This window comes from Bos grunniens, chromosome 6, assembly GCF_055505025.1.
Source record: "Bos grunniens cultivar Pamir isolate PY7600 chromosome 6, Bosgru_T2T1.0, whole genome shotgun sequence".
Classification (NCBI taxonomy): Eukaryota; Metazoa; Chordata; class Mammalia; order Artiodactyla; family Bovidae; genus Bos; species Bos grunniens.
Window position 1 is genome coordinate 25,736,659 of NC_141170.1, and position 22,547 is coordinate 25,759,205.

The 22,547-nt window shown below is 41.1% G+C and overlaps 1 long non-coding RNA gene across 2 annotated transcripts in view; it reads right to left on the reverse strand.

Annotated features, from left to right (window-relative positions):
• The window catches only part of LOC147370426 (uncharacterized), a 40,878-nt gene that overhangs the window by 16,661 nt on the left and 1,670 nt on the right, over nt 1-22,547 (reverse strand). The window contains exons 2-3 of one of the 2 annotated variants that reach the window (XR_015165267.1): nt 19,124-19,777; nt 7,171-8,964 (exon numbers count right to left, since the gene is read on the reverse strand). This is a non-coding gene — a long non-coding RNA (uncharacterized LOC147370426). Of the gene's footprint in view, nt 1-7,170; nt 8,965-19,123; nt 19,778-22,547 lie in introns of those variants that run through there. The other variant, XR_015165268.1, reaches the window with a different exon arrangement.

Below are 22,547 nucleotides of genomic sequence, written 5' to 3' on the forward strand. Positions count from 1 at the left end.
GGTAATCTCAACAAATATAAGTAAATGGGCTAAATGCTCCATTTAAAAGAAAAAACCCACAACCCAGCAGACTACATAACAGCAACAAAATCCAGCTATGAGCTGTTTACATGTTTGCTGGCTCTTCTCAACTCTATCCTGCCTGGCTCTGGGGTCAGCTCTATGCTCTGCATCCCTGGAAATCTTTCGCGGTCTAACTTCTGCTTGGGTTTGGCCAGCAGCAGATAGTGGTAATAGACCACAGGTCAGGGGAAGAACGAAGTAGGGTATCAGTTCCCCCCGTTTCCCTCCCTGCCAGGACAGTGTTTTTCAGTGGTTGTGTTATCTCTACTGAAGACCACTGATCCTGCAGGTGCCCCTCTCCCAGTAACAGTTTATACTGGGTTCCACTATTACTGTTCCCTTTCTTTGACCTTTTTGTGCTTAGAGTACAAATGCTTTTCCCTGTTTCTAGTGCCTGGGTATGTCACTGTCTTTTATTGGTTCCCTTAATGCTGTCCACACCTCTGTAAAGAATTTCTTCATTAAATTGTCTTCAATTAGCATTTTGAGTGCACTGCCTATTTCCTGCCAGGATCCTGACTCACAGAAGGAGACACACCTAAAACATAAGGATTCTAAAAGATTGACAGTAAGATGTTGAAAATGTTACAGCATGCAAATACCAACCCCCAAAACATTAGACTTTAAGATGAAAAAACAATATGAGATAAGAGATACATGATGAAAAATTCAGTTAGTCAGTGATAGAGCATTACTATCATAGCGTCAAATGATATGAAGTGAAAAAAATTGAGAGGAGAATTAAATAAATCTTTCAAACCTAGAGTAAAAAAGATAAAAATGATCTGCAAGTAACAATTTGTTTTTTTAAAGTACACTAAACATGGAGACTTCCCTGGAGGTCCAGTGGTTAAGACTCCATGCTTCCACAGAGGAGACATGGGTTCAATCCCTGATCAGGGAACTAAGATCCCCTATGCCATCCAAAAGGAAAAAAAAAAAAGTACACCATACATTTGAATAGCTTTATAAAAGGCATTTATTTTTTCTAATTTTATGTTTTTTAGAGTAATATAATCCTTAGTTTGTATTTACCTGAGCAGAAATTGGTTGGCAGCAGAGATACGAAAGCAAAACTGTGGAGGTGGTCAGAAGAAACCAGTTATACCGGAGCACAAATGGACAAGAAAATGGTAATTTATGATAGAGAAGCTAAAAATGACTAAATAAACAAATGGGAAAATGTTCAACCTCACTAGCAAAGAAACAGAAAATAAAACCATACATTATTTTCACCGATAAAGTTAACAAAAAGTTCTTTTAAAATTAGATGTAATACCCAAAGCTATCTAGGATAGAATAGACACTGCTATGTGCTGCTGGCAGGAGTAAAACTTAAGTTATTTAGCTTATGACAGTTGACCCAATAATTCCATTTCTGGGAATCTAGAAAATAGTTTGAATTAATGATAAAGATTCATGTACAAAAAGGGAATGCTGTTGATAATATACATATTTTTTAAAATAGGAATGCTCTTCTCTTTCTTTTCCCCTTTCCATATCTTTCTCCCTGCCATTCAGTTGTTCACTTCTTGAGCAATTCAACCACAAGCCCATTAGATTGAGGCTATACAAGGTAGGTGTCCCTGTGGGTGAGTTGGGGGAAAGCCATGGTAGCCCTTATGGAATGGCAGACAAGCACTGGAGAAGAGGGTCACTGTAGTTCATTGACTCAGCTCAGAATGCAAGAGCCCCAGCAGTGAGAGGAGAGCATCTGTGGGAGGGAGAGAGAGAGCCTAGAGCAGGGTGTCATAGCCCAGTCAAGGTGAGGAGGGCATTTACACGGGTAAGAGTGTGGTGGCTATTAGGAAAAACAGTTGCATATAGGGGATTGATCAAATAAGTAAATATACTGAAGATAAGGAAGCCAGGTTTCTCATTTCTAGAGAAACAAGTTACAATTATTACAATATATACAGGCAGAACATAAGAATGAGATATTGGCTTAGAATTGGGGATATTGTTGTCAACTCCTGGCTCTTATAAAAATAGATACAAAACATAAAAATAAACACAGATATAAACACATGTATGTATACATACATAGTCTGTTATGAGGGTCTAGGAACAGTGTCACCCTTATAGCAAGGAGCCCACTAGTGCCTAGATGTTGGTTTCTAAATATTCTTTTCCAGTAAAAGGAACCAAGGCTCTTGAGAGAAACAGATGAGTCCAGTGCTGGGGCAGGGAATGTACAATAAGACTGGAGTATCTCTGCCAGAAAAAGTGAGGGTGGGTTCAGAGAGTAATGGGAACATTTCTAAAGAACACATAAATCATTGACGAAGCTACGAGTCCATACTTATTCAAGTGATATAAACAATTGGATGAATTGACTCTTTGAAAAGAAATGACTCTTTAAATATTCTCTAAGTATCTCCATACAAAATATTTATTATTTATAAGGGGGAAGAAAAGTACCTGTGCACTGGAAAAGCCTGGCAGACATCACCTTCATAAAGTTATCAAAGTTAATATCACCAGTGATGGGGCAAATTGAAATCATGTATCTGATAGGGTGCAATGAGAGGAATACAGCATTGCTTCTGAAAAACACCTACCAAAGATGCATGATTGAATCCAATTGTGAGGAAAGATCTAACATACTCACTTGGAGGGGCGTTTTATAAAATAACTAACTTGTAATCTTCAAAAGGATCAAGGAAATGAAAATCAAGGGAAAGGTGAGGAACTGTCCTGGGTTGAAGGAAACTGAAGAGACCTGACAACTAAGCATAAGGATTTATTCTGAACTAAATCTTTTACTATAAAAAAATATGGTTTTTCCAGTGGTCATGTATGGATGTGAGAGTTGGACTGTGAAGTAAGCTGAGTGCCGAAGAATTGATGCTTTTGAACTGTGGTGTTGGAGAAGACTCTTGAGAGTCCCTTGGACTGCAAGGAGATCCAACCAGTCCATCCTAAAGGAGATCAGTCCTGGGTGTTCAATGGAAGGACTGATGCTAAAGCTGAAACTCCAATACTTTGGCCACCTCATGTGAAGAGTTGACTCATTGGAAAAGACCCTGATGCTGGGAGGGATTGGGGGCAGGAGGAGAAGGGAACGACAGAAGATGAGATGGCTGGATGACATCACCAACTCGATGCACATGAGTTTGAGAGAACTCCGGGAGTTTGTGATGGACAGGGAGGCCTGGCGTGCTGTGATTCATGGGGTCGCAAAGAGTCGGACACGACTGAGCAACTGAACTGAACTGAGTGGATCAACATTACTTTCTTAACTGAGTGGATCAACATTACTTTCTTAATGTTGGTAGTTGTATTAAGGAAAATGTCCTTGTTTGTGGATATTATACACACTAAGGCATTTAGAGAGACGAGATGATTAAGCATCATGTTGGCAACTTATTCTCAAATGATTCGGGGGGGGGAGTTATTTGTTCTATTCTTTCAACTTTCTCTAAACTTGAAGTTGTTTGCAAATAGTTTTTAAATGTAGAAACAATCTAAATATCAAATAGACCAGTTCCATAATCTGGGTCCAACTTCTCTAACTTCATCTGTCATCGATCCACCAGGCACCCATCCCAACATTCAATCACCCCATCAATGATCTCACATACTACACATGTAGTTCAATTTGGCTTGACCATATTTTGTCTCTTTACACAGGTGAATAGGTTTTATTTCCTTCAAAATTTGACTCAAAAGACTTCCCCTAGAATATGGTTCTCTCTTCCTCAGTGTGATTAGTTGTCCCTTCAGCTCTCACAGCATCTGGGGCTTCTCTTGATCTTACAGGGTGCACTTCTCACTTATCATCATGAATGCACTCAATTCTATTCTTGCCTGAGCTTCTTGAAACAGAGATTATGTCTTCCTTCCTTTTTTTTTTTTTGGGCCACATGCAAACATTCCCTGAACCAGGGATGAAACCTGAGTCCCCTGCAGTAGAAACACAGAGTCTTAACCACTGGGCCACCAGGGAAGTCCCAGGGGCTATTATTCTTTGTCCAATAATCCTCATTGTCTGACATTGAGTAGGTTCTCATAAAACTTTGTGAAATCAAAGGATAAACAAATAAACTCATCTTCCTGCAAATACAGTCAGTCCTTCCTTCATAATCCATTCCCAATGGAATAGCCAGACTGACTCATGCCTCTTTCTCCTGAAATGTCTCTCTAGGGCTCTCTACAAAGCCTAACATTATGCCAGTTGCAAAAGGAAACTGTTGAGATTCACTTTCATTGAGCAGGCTATGAAGGGTGAATTTGGAGCTAAGAGGCAATAAATTAATAACTAACATAGAGTATATAGTAATTCTTTTAGGATTTATTAATTAATAGAGTATAAAGTACCAAAGACTCTAACTTCAGAAACCCCTTAAAGTACGTTGATATTTTATTAATTAGAATCAGATCTATAAGAATCACAGCATGTATCTGAGCCACTGTGCTTTTTTAATAGACAGATACTACTTGATAAGCCTACGGATTTGGAAATCTCTGACACACCAGCAAGAAGATCACCATTGCTGAGTGTGGACAAATTGAATATCTTTGACTTGTAGGGAAAAAAACTTCTGATTGTATATTTACAGGACTCTCTTGAGGATTAAAATACTTAACCCATGTAAAAAAGAACTCAGGATAGCAGTCAACACAGAGCAAATACTCAGAACATATTAGTTGTTGATTTTGTAGTTCTTACTGATTGGAGCCACATTCTAAGTATTTATCTGTTTGGCTGTGCCAGGTCTTAGTGGTGGCAGGCAGCACCTTTGGCTGCAGCATGTAGATCTAGGTCCTTGGCCAGGGATTGAACCTGGGCCCCCTGCATTAGGGGCATGGAGTCTTAGTCACTGGACCACCAGGAACTCCCAGAGTCACATTTTAGAACCACATGATATTAGCAATATTCTAGAAATCTTAATCCCTCCATAGGAATGGGGGAACCTGGAATTTGAAGACAAGTTAGGTGACTGTTGAAATAATCTTGGCCTATGAATGGCACCCCACTCCAGTACTCTTGCTTGGAAAATCCCATGGATGGAGGAGCCTGTTAGGCTGCAATCCATGGGGTCGCTAAGAGTCGGACACGACTGAGCAACTTCACTTTCACTTTTCACTTTCATGCATTGGAGAAGGAAAGGGCAACCCACTCCAGTGTTCTTGCCTGGAGAATCCCAGGGTCAGGGGAGCCTGGTGGGCTGCCGGCTATGGGGTCGCACAGAGTCGGAAACGACTGAAGTGACTTAGCATAGCATAGTTAAATCGGGGTGGGGTGGGGGGGGAGTACAACAATGAGAACAGAAAGAAAGAACTCTGAGAAGTGAGTTTAAGAAAAAATAATTGAATTCAGAAAGTAATTGCAGTTGAGGGGTCTAGAAAATGGAGGCATTTAAAAATAACTTCAATAATTTAAACTCTTGAGATCAAGAACTATAGATTCCATTGGAAAAAATACTGACAAATGGGAGGAAAAATCTACTTGAGGAGAGTGAAATCATATTGGATTTGAGGAAGAGGAGATCATTGGAAATCCAAGTAAAATATTTAGTCTAATTGGAGAGATAAAGGACTGCACTTTAGTTAAATGAATAGGACAGCAAGTATATAAAAATTATCTGAATATAAGTAATAAACAAAGTAGTAACAATTGATAAGCTTTCTGCTTTTAAAAAAATTGTTATGGGAAAAACCAAGGTTTGACACATCAGGAACACCCAGAGTTAAATTGTAGGAGAAGGGAGAAGAACCAATAAAGGAAAAATGTTCTCAGAAGCAAGAGGAAGACAGGGTAGAGCCCTGCTATGAGCAAGATACACTGTGTACTCTGAGAGGCAAGATTAGACATGAGAGCAGGCCATTATATAGACTACTTTTAGTAACCTGATGATACATGGCCATCTGAGGAATGCAAAGAAAGCTGATACAAGACCTTCTCAGTAAAAAAAAAAACAAAGAAAAGAATGAGGCAAGGCTATTTGCTGAGAGAGATGAAAGAGGATGTGATTGAGTGCTTAGTTGTGACCTTGTAAGAAAAGATATGGAAGTTTTGAGGAGCGTTAGTGGCTCAGCTGGTAAAGAATCCACCTGCAATGTGGCAGACCTGAGATCGATCCCTGGGTTGGGAAGATCCCCTGGAGAAGGGAACGGTTACCCACTCCAGTATTCTGGCCTGGAGAATTCCATGTACTCTATTGTCCATGGGGTTGCAAAGAGTCGGACATGACTGAGCGACTTTCACTTTCTTTCTTTCTATAGAGTTGTGAGCAAGGATGAAAAAAAACAAAGGATGGCATGCTCCCCCAGGACTAGTGGGCGGGAGAACTATTACCTTTCCCAGGCCTGGAGAAGAGGGAGGAGAGAGCACTTACCCAGAGAAAGCTTTTGGGAGAGGACCCCCTGCAGGAGTTGTGGGCCTTTAGGTAAAGGGATATAGCCAACCTGCAAGACTGGTAAGGAGGAAGCTGGGAGTATAAATGATCTGGCCTCATTTTCTCTTGCCCTGTAGATTTCAAGTAAAGGTTGAAACCTTTGGTATCTAGAGGACCAGGGAGCCAGATTGTTGGAATCTCATGGGACAGCTTCTTATGGCACGTGCATATGTACATGCTAAGTTGCTTCAGTCATGTCTGACTCTTTGTGATCCTATGGACTGTAGCCTTACAGGCTCCTCTGTGCATTGGATTCTCCAGGCAAGAGTACTGGAGTGGGTTGCCATGCCCTCCTCCAGGGGATCTTCCCAACCCAGTGATCAAACCCAAGTCTCACACGTCTCCTGCATTGGCAGGTGGGTTCTTTACCAATAGCGCCACCTGGGAAACACTTCTTATGGCACAGAGGAGGGTAAAGATGGTGGGAAATGGATCCAGTGAGACTTTAAAAAGAGTGGAGAAGTTTAAAAAGAGTGGAGAAGGTTTGGCAATGCCACTGTTAGAATGGAGTTGCAAAGAGTCAGATACAACTGAGCGACAAACACACACACACACACACACACACACACACTGTCAGAAAAGGGATGGGGAGCCAAGAGATGAAAAAAAACTGCCAACCTTCTCTAGAAGATCAGATTGATGATAGTCAATACTTTAAAATAAAGGTACTTATAGCAGAAATCAACACAACCTTGTAAATCAAATATACTTCAATAAAATAATTTTTAATTTAAAAATAAAATGAAATAAAGGTAGTTATTTTTATATTATTACAAGGATCACATGTAGTCATTGTAGAAAATTTCAGAAGTATTAAAATCAAAAAAGAAAATGAAAATTACCCCAAATCCCACTCTTCAATGGTAATCACTTCTAATATTTTTGAACACACATCCATTCTTTTTTATACACACAAAAAAATTTTAAAACAAAAGGAGACTACATTGTACACCCCTGAAACCATCTAAAGTTCTTTGGAAATAATAATAAACAGAAACCAAATCAGATCAACTTAAGTATTGATTAATTAAATGTTTATTGACTGCCTACAATGTATAGAGTTTCATAGCACTTAAAAAGATAGATTGTGATTTTATGGAATTTACATTCTAATGGAGAGAGACATTCAGTTCAGTTCAGTTCAGTTGCTCAGTCGTGTCCGACTCTTTGCGACCCCATGAATCGCAGCACACCAGGCCTCCCTGTCCATCACCAACTCCCGGAGTTCACTCAGACTCACGTCCATCGAGTCAGTGATGCCATCCAGCCATCTCATCCTCTGTCGTCCCCTTCTCCTCCTGCCCCCAATCCCTCCCAGCATCAGAGTCTTTTCCAATGAGTCAACTCTTTGCATGAGGTGGCCAAAGTATTGGAGTTTCAGCTTCAGCATCATTCCCTCCAAAGAAATCCCAGGGCTGATCTCCTTCAGAATGGACTGGTTGGATCTCCTTGCAGTCCAAGGGACTCTCAAGAGTCTTCTCCAACACCACAGTTCAAAAGCATCAATTCTTCAGCACTCAGCTTGCTTCACAGTCCAACTCTCACATCTATACATGACCACAGGAAAAACCATAGCCTTAACTAGACGAACCTTTGTTGGCAAAGTAATATCTCTGCTTTTCAATGTGCTATCTCGGTTGGTCATAACTTTTCTTCCAAGGAGTAAGCGTCTTTTAATTTCATAGCTGCAGTCACCATCTGCAGAGATTTTGGAGCCCAAAAAAATAAAGTCTGCCACTGTTTCCACTGTTTCCCCATCTATTTCCCATGAAGTGATGGGACCGGATGCCATGATCTTCGTTTTCTGAATGTTGAGTTTTAAGCCAACTTTTTCACTCTCCACTTTCACTTTCATCAAGAGGCTTTTGAGTTCCTCTTCACTTTCTGCCATAAGGATGGTGTCATCTGAGGTTATTGATATTTCTCCCGGCAATTAGTAAGCAAATAAATTATACAGAGTATTTTAGGGGGTCATAAATGATGTAAAAGAACAAAGTTGGGGCTGGGACTTTTTTGGTGGTCCAGTGGCTAAGATTTCGCCTTCCAATGCAGAGGGTGTGGGTTCAATCCCTGGCCAGGAAGTTAAGATCCCACATGAATTGTGCCCCAAAAAACAAAACATAAAACTATAAGCAGTACTGTAATGAATTCAATAAAGTCTTTTTAAAAAAATGGTCTGCATCAAAAAAAAAAAAAAACCTTTAAAAAGTAAGTAAATAAAAAAATAAAGCTGGGGAAATGAATAGAAGCTAATTCAGTTGTCCAGGTGAGAAACAGTGGCTTGGATCAGGAAGAAATAAGGGAGGAAGAGCTTGAGAGCTGGATTCTGGATGTATTTCCAGCAGAGCAGACGGACTCACTGATGAGGGCACACAGGGAGTCCAACTGTCCCTTCAGATGCACCTGCTCCTCCCTCCTGGGCACTGGTGATCTGACCTCCGTGGACCACACACTTCGACTCTCCTATCCTCCTTTGGTTGGGTTCAGACAATGAAGTGAACTGGAGGGCGGGAGACCAAGACAGAAATGTTTATTCGCCTGACATCTGCCCTGCCAGGCTACAGTATGGCAACACTGCCCTTCTCTCCTGTCAGGCAGCTGTCTAGGACACCACAGCTCTTGCTGGTTCTGGTAAACCCTGCTCATCCCTGCTTTGTTCCGGCTTTGGGTAGCAATGGCTTCCCACAGTGATCCCTTTTGGGTGCTTCATCATTCCTTATTACTTTCCCTGACCACAAGGACTTCCCAAGTGGCTTAGTTGTAAAGAATCCACCTGCAGTGCTGGAGATGCAGGAGACATGGGTTTGATTCTTGGGTCAGGAAGATCCCCTGGAGAAGGAAATAGCAACCCGCTCTGGTATTCTTGCCTGGAGAATCAAACAGACAGAGGAGCCTGGCAGTCTACAGTCCATGAGGTCACAAAGAGTTGGATGTGACTGAGCAACTGAACAACAACACCTTTTAGTGTGCTAATTGCATTCTGCCAGGACTCTGAGTGACACAGGATGTGAGAAAAAAAGAATCAGAGATGACACCCAAGTTACTGGTCTGAGCAGCTGGAAGAAAGGGTTGTTATTTGCTGAACTGAAGGAAAACTTGATAGTGTAAAAATGAATTCATGGGAAAGACAGGGAGTAGCTCACAGAATAGAATCAAAGGCAGAAATACAAAGGAGTGGGTTGAAGCCCCTGGCCTGCCGAGAGCTCAGGATGGAAGCTGGCGATGATTGATCAGAGCTTCTAAAGGGGAAAAGGGTTCAAAGCCTTTCATTGAAGGGAAGAGGCCAGATGTAGGCTCTAACTGTTTAAAGGTGGGAACAAAACTATTGATGACTGCTTGCCTGGGCTGTAGCATTTAGCATGCTTGAGGCCTTGAAGAAACTTGATACTGCTAAACTTCCTTCAGTGCATGAGACAACTCTTTGACAAAGAATTACTCAGTATATAGGTTATCGCAGAGTCATGAAAAAGCTCAGCTATATGTATATGTGTAACTGAATCACTTTGCTGTACACCTGAAACTAACACAATATTGTAAATCAATTATACTACAATCTCCAGTACTTTGGCCACCTCATGCGAAGAGCTGACTCATTGGAAAAGACTCTGATGCTGGGAGGGATTGGGGGCAGGAGGAGAAGGGGACGACAGAGGATGAGATGGCTGGATGGCATCACTGACTCGATGGACGTGAGTCTGAGTGAACTCCGGGAGTTGGTGATGGACAGGGAGGCCTGGTGTGCTGCGATTCATGGGGTCGCAAAGAGTCGGACACGACTGAGCGACTGAACTGAACTGAACTGACAATATAAAATAAAAATAAAAAAAGAAAGAAAACTTCAAAAATCAAAATAGATGACAATGAAAAATAGATAAATAGGGAATTCCCTGGCAGGTCAGTGGTTAAGACTCTGCACTTTCACTGCTGAGGGCACGGGTTCAATCACTGGTTAGGCAAAAATATAAATAAATAAAAAGAATTAGCCCAAAACATCCATAGGGTTCAGGCTGAGAACCCCTTCTCTGTATGAAGGTTGCCAAGGACTGTTTCAGTTCTTTTTTTTTGGCCGTGAGGCATGTGTTAGTTCCTCAACTAGGTATGGAACCCATGCCCCCTGCAGTGGAAGCAGAGTCTTAACCACTGGGCCGTCAGGAAAGTCCCTGTTCTCCAGTTTCTATGTCTTAGAAGCCAGGTCAGATTATGCTAGATACAGGGCCTCAAACTTTATTGGAAACCAATTTTTAAAGTGACTGTGGCAAATATATGGGTACTGTCCGAACAGGCTCAGTAAACAGTTGGAAATTTTTGTCTGAGAGCCTGGAGCTGAACTTGACAACACGATGGCAAAGTGCAAGTGTGCAAACAGACACAAAGCCCCTCCGTGTAGTGCAGGTTTATTAATCGCTTAAACAGAGTATTCTGTATGTGCTCAGTTTGCAACTGAAATTAATAAGGTTGTAAATCACATTACAGCTTTCAAACTCATGCAGGAATCTTTCCAGGGAGCGGAGAGCTATGGCATTGTCTAATGACGGGTTCTAAAGCAGGCCTACCAAGAAGGCTGCATTCATGGGCCACAATATGCTTTCTGTGTCCCAAGGATTCTCCTGGGACAGCCTGACTTACCTGGAGGAGGTAGACAGACTCACTGGAGAAGGCAGGCTACGCTCCAGACGTGCCTTTGTTCTTAGCACAATGGTAAGTCTGAGAACCCGGGCCTGGCCCAGGGCCAGGGAGGCTCTGAGAGCAGATTAAGAAGGCGCACTCTGCCAACGAGCCTCAGGGCTTAGATGGCTCAGTGGTTTCCTAACATTCTGCCAGAGAGAAATATTTTTAAAGTAAGAATTTTTTTTTCTTTTTTGCCATTTGGAGCTAGAAAGTTTTCTGTTGAAAATAAACATGATTCATGTCCCAAGAAAGCTCCGTTCTAGAGAATGCTACAAACTTCCTTGACTGACATATCTCCCCAAACACTTAGAATCTGATTTCTGATTCCCAACTCCGAGGTGATGGTTCTTCCCTTTATTTTCCTGGTCCAGGAAGACCTGAATCCTCAGGAGGAACCAGTCTTCGGGGTAGAGAATATGCAGCTGTGTCCCAAGAATTTGAATTCCAATTATTAGAAAAGTGTGATAATATGATGGTTTCCCCCGTCTCATTTTTGCTACCTCTGGAAGTCCCCTAAATTTACTCAAAAGTATTTCCCTGAAGCTATAAAGTCAGGCTTTTCCCCCCTCCTTAAGACAAGAATGTTTTAACTGTAAATATGAATTCTACAGAGATTGTGCTTGAGTACTACAGTTAACCCTGTCAAATTAGTTCTGTAATTCAGTAAACTCCATTAACTGATATTTTTCTATCACAAATAAATATGTAGGTGATTTCTTCAGATATGTATGTTTTGAACTTTATGCATATTAGCAATCAGTTAATGTGATAAGACCATTAATTCACTCACAAAATTGTTCTTAACTCATAAGCCTAAGCAAAGTTTATTTATACTATTATTAAATTGCTGTGGGTGTGCATGTATTATACATATACATATACATAAAAATTTGTGAAACACATGCAATAAAGTACAGTCATCACAGTATTGGAGTTTTTTAACTTAGTCTCACTTTTTAAAAGTTACATTTAGTATTCATATGTTTACTCTTATTTTATGATATGGAAAAATGACATCCTTGGGGCATTTTCTCCTTCAAATAATGTAAATATCCTGTGAAATATTATGATATTGATTATTATCTTTGTCAGCTTCTGCTTTTCCTTCTTTACATTGGTTTATTCTTTCTGGTTACAAAACAGCTAAATTAAAATGTAAGTTTATGACAAATTTCTGTTAAACCTTGTATACAAAAATCGTAGTCTTTCTTTCACACAGTAGGAATAACTGAAATTCCTAGTAAATGCACACACAAAAATATATCATTAAAATCTTATTAATTCACTACAATAGTCACTTCGTTCACTTCAAAATGTAGCCTTCAGATTACCAGCGGATGCAGGTGCTAACATGTAGGTTTAGAAACTTACCCCAGAAATTCTGATTTAGTTGGTCAGGAGTGGACCCAGGAATTTGCTTTCTTTTTTATTTTTTCTCTCAGTGTGGTAAGTAGCACTCTTACAACATCTTTTTTACATGTGTGGGTTTTTTTCTAACTTAATTGAGGTATGATTGACAAATAAAATTGCAATATATTTAAAGTGCATAATGTGATTTGATTTCACTTTAATTGTGAAAAGATTCCTACACTCAAGTTAATTAACACATCTGTTACCTCACAGGGGCTTCCCAGGTGGCATTAGTGGCAAAGAACCCACCTGCCAATGCAAGAGATGCAGGTTTGATCCCTGGATTGGGAAGATCCCCTGGAGGAGGAAATAGCAACCCACTCCAGTGTTCTTGCCTGGAAAATTCCACGGACAGAGGAGCCTGGCAGGCTACAGTCCATGGGGTGGCAGAGAGTTGGACATGACTGAGCGCGCGCGCACACACACACACACACACACACACACACACACACACACGGCTTATATCACTTAGCATAATTCCCTTCAGGTTCATTCACGCTGTCACAAAAGGAAGGATTTCCTTCTTTTTTTAAAAGGCTGAATAGTATTCCTGCATGTACACACACACACACATTTTCTTTATCCATTATCTGTTGTTTAGACTCTTAGCTTGTTTCCATACCTGGCTATTGTGAACATAGTTGCAATGAACATTGCTCTGGCTAGGATTTCCAGTACCATGTTGAATGAAAGTAGTGAGAGTGGTCATCCTTGTCTAGAAATCTGTATTTTAAGAAAATGACTGCATTGTATGCCCAATGAAACTTAAGTACCATTTATTTAAAAGATTTCTGTTGTGTTCCTTTGGTCATTTGAAATAGAGAATTAATTTCATACCTAATTTTGATGACTTAATAACTTTATATTCTTATTTTTCTTCAAAAGAGTTTCTAAAACTGTATAGATTTCAAGCCCACAGAAACCTCAATCTACTCCTGCTGTAGGTAAATTTGTAATATATACTTTTGTGTTTCTAAATGATATCCATGGGTAATTTAAGAGAACATGATGGAAAACATGAGAGATTTCAAAAGGAGATATGAAAAAGCAGTGTTCAAAATAAGAAATAAGCCAGGGATTAAATGTACCACATGTCCAGAAGCTGATACCAATTTACAAGCATCTACAGCTGCCAATTCTTGAACATGAATGCGTGAAAGCAGTAGGCAGCAATTATCTGGTCAGGGGAGCAGCTGACCTAATTCCTCCGAAGGATCATCCCCTGGTACCAGTTATGGTAGTTAGTCAGACGATATTCTGCAACAGATGTTTAACTCTTATCATCCCAGGACTAACTCTGTTCAGCCCAAATTTGGACTTGAGTTAAAAACATAAAAAAGATGATGTCTTTTCTAGATCTATTGGTCACCTTTCCACTTACTATCCATTCTAAGAGACTGCCTTCTACGCTTTGGTCATTATTTCAGATGAATCTACTTTCCTGGTTACAACTGCTTGAACCAGGTAAAGACAGGATTCAGACTGAGCTGACTGGATGTTCTCAGTTCAGAAGTTGGACCAAAATATAGATTGAGGCTGTTCATATTGTGCAGAGGAGCTCTCAGCTGTGGGAATGTTGGTGCAAACATGATGCTGTGGCAAATAGAAGCCTCGTGTGAGAATTGGTGAGGGGGAGTGAACCTCAAAAAGCCGTAGAAAAATCAAAAATGCCTGGAGTAGAGGAGAAGGAACAAATGGATACACCCAGAGAAGCAGAGATGAGAGACCATCTGATCCCAGAAGCTATTGGATGACTTTCTCATTCCTGTGAAGCAGGACTCTGTATTCTTCAAAGTATAGATATCCTTCAATAAATACCCTTTCTACCTCTACTTAAAATGCTGAGTTGAGGGAATTTCTGTTCCCATCAGCAGAGATCCCTCATGGAGACAATGGTGTACTTATCAGCCTCCGTTTTCAGAGTAGTTAAGGAAGGAAGCACGCATCCTGTGGAATGTGCTAACGTCTGCAGGCTTCCTGTGCGATGCAGGCAGAGTGCTGAAGCTCGGCCTGATGAGCATCAAAGAAGCAGGAGGTTGAGGGTCAATAGGGCATGAAGCTAGAATAATGAGGACCCCGAACAGGAAGGCTCCCTACCTACAAAAAGTAAAGTGAAAGACATTCAAAAGTATGGAGATTTTAGTTACATTAGCAAAGGGACACATTCAGCTTCAGAGTCTTACTTGTATTGGTTATATCTTTAATATGTTATAGTGTTAATGTACATTCAAGGTATAGTGGCTAAAGGGTCATAATCTGGCTCTTTGTGACAGTACAGAGGTTACACTTTTTTGCAGGGAAGTCAGCATGGTTAAAACTCAGTATTAAAAAAATAAAGATCATGTCATCTGGTCCCATCATTTCACGGCAAATAGAAGGAGAAAAGGGGGGAACAGTGACAGATTTCCTTTTTTTGGGCCCTAAAATCACTTCAGATGGTGACTGCAGCCATGAAATTTGAATATGATTGCTTCTCGGTAGGAAAGCTATGACAAACCTAGACAGTATGTTAAAAAGGTCCATATAGTTAAGGCTATGGTCTTTCCAGTAGTCATGTATGGATGTGAGAACTGGACCATAAAGAAGGCAGAGTGCCAAAGAATTAATGCTTTTGAATTCTGGTGCTGAACAAGACTCTTGAGAGTCCCTTGGACTACAAGGAGATCAAACCAGTTAATCTTTTTTTTTTTTTTTAACTTTACAATATTGTATTGGTTTTGCCATATATCAACATGAATCTGCCACAGGTATACATGTGTTCCCCATCCTGAACCCTCCTCCCTCCTCCCTCCCTGTACCACCCCTCTGGGTCATCCCAGTGCACCAGCCCCAAGCATCCATTATCGTGCATCGAACCTGGACTGGTGACTCATTTCATATATGATATTATACATGTTTCAATGCCATTCTCCCAAATCATCCCACCCTCTCCCTCTCCCACAGAGTCCAAAAGACTGTTCTATACATCAGTGTCTCTTTTGCTGTCTTGTATAAAGGGTTATTGTTACCATCTTTCTAAATTCCATATATATGTGTTAGTATACTGTATAGGTGTTTTTCTTTCTGGCTTACTTCACTCTGTATAATAGGTTCCAGTTTCATCCACCTCGTTAGAACTGATTCAAATGTATTCTTTTTAATGGCTGAGTAATATTCCATTGTGTATATGTACCACAGCTTTCTTATCCATTCATCTGCTGATGGACATCTAGGTTGCTTCCATGTCCTGGCTATTATAAACAGTGATGAACATTGGGGTACACGTGTCTCTTTCAAGTCTGGTTTCCTCAGTGTGTATGCCCAGCAGTGGGATTGTTGGGTCATAAGGCAGTTCTATTTCCACAAACCAGTTAATCTTAAAGGAAGTCAACCCTGAATACTCTGGGAGGACTGATGCTGAAGCTGAAGCTCCAATACTTTGGTCATCTGATACAAACAGCTGACTCAATGGGAAAGACCCTGATGCTGGGAAAGATGGAAGGCAGAAGGAGAAGAGGGCAACAGAGGATGAGATGGTTGGATGGCATCATCAATTCAATGGACATGAACTTGGGCAAACTCTGGGAAATAGAGAGGGACAAGGAAGCCTGGCTTGCTGCAGTCCACAGGGTTGCAAAGAGTTGGACACTGCTTGGCAACTGAACAGCCACAGCAGCAGCATAGTTATGACTATTGCACCTTGGACTGAGATCAGATCAAAAAGTTTTGCTTTATTTTTTTCTTCCTACCTGCACCCCTACCCTACTCCAAACACTAGTAAGAATATCAGGGGAACTAGGATGGACATTATGCATCTGCCAAAATGCCAACTGCTAGCTCTTTTATTTTTTATTTGTTTTTATTTTAAATTTTATTTTGGGCTGTGCTGGGTCTTCATAGCTGCCCTCAGGCTTCCTCTAGTTGTGGTGAGCAGGGGCTACTCTCTAGATTTGGTGTGTGGGCTTCTCATTGTGGTGGCTTCTTTTGTTGCAGCTCTTGGGCTCTAGAGCGCAGGCTCTGTAGTTGTGGCAATGAATGGGACAGCTGCCCCGAGGTATGTGGGATCTTCTCAGACCAGGGGTCATATGCGTGTCCCCTGCATTGGTAGGTGGATTCTTAACCACTGGAACACCAGGGAAATCCAGCTGTTGCTTTTTATAAACAAATTTTTAATAGATCTAGATCATATTAGTGTGGGGCAGAGTTTGCTAATCATCTTCTCAATATCCTTTATCTCCCATACTACTAATAACAGTTTAAGCTGGATGCAAACATACCCAAAGACTGCATAGGAAATAGAATATAAGCAGAACTGATGTATGCAACTTCTGGGCTATGTGCTTCTTCACTCTTACCCCTCCAAATGTGATGGCTTCAGTATGTGATTGTGAGCTAGCTCATTCTCAAGCACAAAAATGAAGCTAACTCCTTAACGATGGGAAAGCAACAAGATGGACAAGGCTCTATATGATAGGGCCTCTGGTGTTTGTATTTTTGAGTATGTTGTTTCAACAGCCTAACCAGTGTCCTAAACAAGGCCATCATTATGCAGGCCTTCAGATGATTCTCTCCATATATATTGGCACCTGACATAAATCTAGGAGACAAGCACAGAATATTTCTAGAGAGATGATTGACATCCCACTCTACAGTGAGCCTATATCAAGGGCAGTAGACCAAGGTCTGGGAGTTGAGACAGATGTGCTAAGCCTTCCATAGGATCTTAGAATAAAAGAGTATTTAACAGTCCTTAGGAAAGTGGGAACTCTAAGTATGTCCTAAGAATACTTCTGGAAGTGTGATAAGAGGTACAATTTTAAGTAAGTTCAATATGACTAAACAAGGGACTTCCCTGGTGGCCCAGTGTTTAAGACTAAATTCCCAGTGCAGAAGGCAGTTCAATCCAGTTCAATCCCTTCTTGGGGAACTAAGATCCCACATGGAAAAATTAAACAAGAAGATTAAATAAGGAGAATAAGAAAATAAGGAGAATAAAAGCACAAAATAGTTGACAAGTTACATAGTTTCCTGATGATGATAAATTTTTTTATGATGTTTTGATGTTTCCCTCAGGGAAGAAATAATTTGGGATCTCCAAAAATGTATAACCTAGTGAAGACTTGGAGAAGGCAATGGCACCCCACTCCAGTACTCTTGCCTGGACGATCCCGTGGACGGAGGAGCCTGGTAGGCTGCAGTCCAGGGGGTCGCTAAGAGTCAGACACAACTGAGCGACTTCACTTTCACTTTTCACTTTCATGCATTGGAGAAGGAAATGGCAACCCACTCCAGTGTTCTTGCCTGGAGAATCCCAGGAACGGGGGAGCCTGGTGGGCTGGCATCTATGGGGTCACACAGAGTTGGACATGACTGAAGCGACTTAGCAGCAGCAGCAGCAGTAAAGACTAGAGGCCAAGGTCCTATTAGAAATGCAATAGGAAGCTTTTGCTTTACTTAGAAAAATTTCAAACCAGGCCACTGGAAAATGGTAGACTTGCCTATGAGTTTGGGGCCATTTGCTTCCTTTCTATCTGGTCTACCTCCAATTCTGAAGAACAGTAAGTACAACAAGCCCAGTCCAACACTGGGCCAGATGAAAAACGCCTTCTGAATTAAGAGCTCTATGACTTCCTGGATAATTTCATTCCAGAGGTATACAGAAATTTCTAGTTTTGTTGCACAAAATATTTGTATAGTTGTTCCCAACTTTCCCTTAAAATCAGGATCACTGCATATATCCCAAAAGGCATATACTTGTTTTTGTAACATTATCTCCTGGCTTTGTGGTCACTTGATATGTAGTCCAAGGCCTTGGAGAAGGGCTTCCCTGGTGGCTCAATGATAAAGAATCTGCCTGCAATGCAGGAGATGTGGTTTCGATCCCTGGGTCAGAGAGATCCCCTGGAGAAGGAAACGGCAACCCTCTCCAGTATTCTTGCCTGGGAAATCCCATGGACAGAGGAGCCTGGTGGAATACAGTCCATGGGGTCACAAAGAGTTGGACACAACTTAGCCACTGAACAACAACAAGGCCTTGTAGACAGCTGATGCTCAGTAAATATTCAGCTATTTGTTTACTGAGTCAGAAAGAGTTTCACATAACTCCAGCTTTTACTAGTAAATGTAGCTGGCAAAATCAGCTGAAACCAGCAACAGTCTATACCATACCATGCCATGTTTCAATTGTGCCTTTGAGAAATGATTGCATGCTGAGTCTCAAAGAATTTGCTGCTGCTGCTAAGCCACGTCAGTCATGTCCGACTCTGTGTGATTCCATAGATAGCAGCCCACCAGGCTCCCCCTTCACTGGGATTCTCCAGGCAAGAACACTGGAGTGGGTTGCCATTTCCTTCTCCAGTGCATGAAAGTGAAAAGTGAAAGTGAAGTCGCCCAGTCGTGTCCTACTCTTTGTGACCCCGTGGACTACAGCCTACCAGTCTCCTCCGTCCATGAGATTTCCCAGGCAAGAGTACTGCAGTGGGGTGCCATTGCCTTCTCCCAAAGAATTTGAAAGGTACTTAAAATTCACTTTTTAAAATGTCTAGTCTCAGAAGAAGAAGAAACAGAGACTCTACCAAAATGACATCATTTCATCGACTTACCAGCAAATACAACGTGGAGTGGTGTTGCTCTGGCCAGGATACTTCATCCCAGGAGATAATTCTTCCCAGGAGCTTCTCTGAGGGTCTAATTTAGAAAAGAGACTTGACAAAAAAGCTACTCTGTTGCTGTTGTTGTTGTTCAGTCACTCAGTCATGTCCCACTCACCCCATGGACTGCTGCACAGCAGGATTCCTTGTCCTTCACCATCTCCCAGAGCTTGCTCAAACTCATGTCCATTGAGTCGATGATGCCATCCAACCATCTTATCCTCTGTCACCCCCTTCTCCTCCTGCCCTCAATCTTTCCCAGCATCAGGGTCTTTTCCAATGAGTCAGCTCTTCGCATCAGGTGGCCAAAGTATTGAAAGGACTATAACACCAGCCAAGAGAGGGCCCCTTCTTCACTTCACACCGCCTTTACCTAGACCAACGTAGACATTGACCACAAGGGACCGGATCCAACATCAGTCAGCCACTGAGAAGGGACGATTGTAAGTCCAAACTCTGAGACAGTGACCCCCAAGTTTTGTGCCGAGGTCAGTACATATCTGAAGAGAGCCTGCAGGGCAGCTGTGCCAAAGGAACCAAGCAGATAACAAAGAGATGGGATTCTTTTGAAGACTGGCAAAGAGATCAATTGAACTCCTCTAGGACCTGCCAAGAGAAAAGAAGAATTTGGAGTTCTGGAGGAATTGGGGTGCCTCCAATTATATAGGGGGATCTCAAAGCCAGAAATTACTGTTGTCATTACATTTACCCCCCAAGCTGCTGTGGAAGATAAGGATACACACTAACTGCAGTGTACTTTACTGAATTTGTTTTTACTGAATTTTTAAATGTAAAACATAGACTTTTACATTACATGTTTATAATAAATGTATACATTTACTCAACAATACAAAAAATAGAGTATTGAGTAGACACTCTACCCAAAAAATCTTTTGAGAACCTTTCCCATTGTTGGTTTTTATACTAATTTAAGGCTTTTCCGGTGGCTCAGTGGTAAGGAATCCAGCAAAGCAGGAGACGGAAGGAGAAGGATTCCATCCTTGAGCAGGGAAGATCCCCTGGAGGAGGGCATGGCAACCCACTCCAGTATTCTTGTTTGGAGAATCCCATTGACAGAAGAGCCTGGTGGACTACAGTCCATGGGATCACAAAGATTCAGACATGACTGAAGCGAATGAGCATGTGTGCACTGTAACTCTTAATGTTAGGCATAATTTTAGTATTATGATAAAGGATCCTGGCATTGTTAGCATGGAAAATTACATTTTTGTCTCACTTCCTCTGTTTAATGTATACCTAACTTATTGTGGCTCAGTTTGATCCCTGGGTTGGGATGATCCCCTGGAGAAGGGAAAGGCTACCCACTCCAGTATTCTGGCCTAGAGAATTCCATGGACTCTATAGTCTATGGGGTCACAAAGAGTCAGACAAGACTGAGCAACTTTAACTTTCAACTTTCCTTTCAACTTATAAAAATCAACATATACTCCCTAACATCATTTTATAACTTCAATTTTAATTTAGCGACTAATGAGAACTTGGTGAATAATCCCTTGGCTTTTGAACAGTTTTAAAACTAAGGCAGTAACATATTTTAAAGTCAGGTAACGAGACACTGATACATACAAGATGTATAAATATAAAAACAACGTTATTAGTAACATGGGCTTGTTTTTTTTTCATTTGGACAAGATTCCATTTCTATGACCTTAGCTGTAAATTTCTATAGTAGAGAATATGGTGCATATATTATAATGCATGTGGGAGTAGCTGTCAAAGGAAGCCTGTTCTATATTCAACAATTCTCTGAGTGGGAAAAAAAAACTGACTTGGCATTCAAATCAATCTTTTAATATTCATTACTGATTTGTATGTACACTGTAAATTCCTGATAGTGGTCAGGAGGCCAGGTTACAATGGACTTATAAAAATTGATCAGTGGGCCTCTCTGAAAGTCTTGATGGAAGAGTTCTGATATAGTGGGAGAATGGGAAAGTCCATAGAAAACTGCAGTTTCTTTAACATAAAGCTTGATTTCTCTCACAATACTTCTCCAGCATTATTTTTTTCTCCTTACCCAACACTATTCTTAAACATTCAGAAGACATTTTGGATTCAGGAATGGAAATTATAGAGTAGTGAATTTTGAGTATGTAATTTTTAACTCTAAAATGCAGGTGGTTATATGATTTATGTCAAAATAAGCTGATCATTTTCTAAGATTTAAGTCAAAATTAGCTGGGTTGATGCAAAGAGTACCTTGTATGGTTAGATCTTTCGGAGACCTGGGTTCGATCCCCGGGTTGGGAAGATACCCTAGAGAAGGAAATGGCAATGCACTCCATTATCTTGCCTGGAGAACCCCATGGGCAGAGGAGCCTAGCAGGCTACAGTCCATAGGGTCCAAAGAGTAGAACACAACTGAGTAACTCAACACTTTCACTTTCACTTTCACTTTGGATCTTAGTTTCCATTATCATGGTTCAAATGAGCAGTATATTAAAAATAACTCTCTGAAATATGCAAAGGAACATATCTAAAAGGGGATCATTCCTTTGGAATGGAGTACTTAGAGAATTTATAAATATACCTCCACTGGCAATCTTTCAAGGCAAAGTAAGAAAACTATCAATATTTCTCCAAGATGGTTTAAGTATAACTTTATTAAAAATAGAACGATTACATAAACTATCAAAATCTCCTATCATTGACATATTTGTGTTGATATAAAAGAAAATAAAAGAAACTGATTTTGGTAAAACCTTTATTTGGTCTTTCATGCTATTAATGAAGCCCTTCTCTGAAGACGGAATTCACACTTGACTGAGTTTGTAGGATGATCAGTATAGCAACAGGAGATAGAGGAGAAAGAGAAGGAACACAGAGAAACACTGATGCATTGAATTTTTCCTTTTTTAGGAAACTAGCTTCTCCTCTGAATGGTGTTGATGTCTTTACTCACACAAAATCTGCTCATCAGCTGCTGCTGCTCCTGCTAAGTCACTTCAGTTGTGTCCGACTCTGTGCGACCCCACAGACAGCAGCCCACCAGGCTCCACCATCCCTGGGATTCTCCAGGCAAGAACACTGGAGTGGGTTGCCATTTCCTTCTCCAATGCATGAGAGTGAAAAGTGAAAGTGAAGTCGCTCAGTCGTGTCCGACTCCTAGCGACCCCATGGACTGCAGCCTACCAGCCTCCTCCGTCCACGGGATCCTCCAGGCAAGAGTACTGGAGTGTGTGCCATTGCCCTCTCCGGTTCATCAGCTAGAACTCACCAAACCACCTAGTGGTGTTATCCACCTGCTGGGTGTTTTGAAGCTCACAAATTATATCCTGCTGTTCTTAAGAAGGAAAGCTGAAAATGTGCTATTATCTAGAGCCCGAACTTTAGCTCCCAAACTCTCTTACCTTGC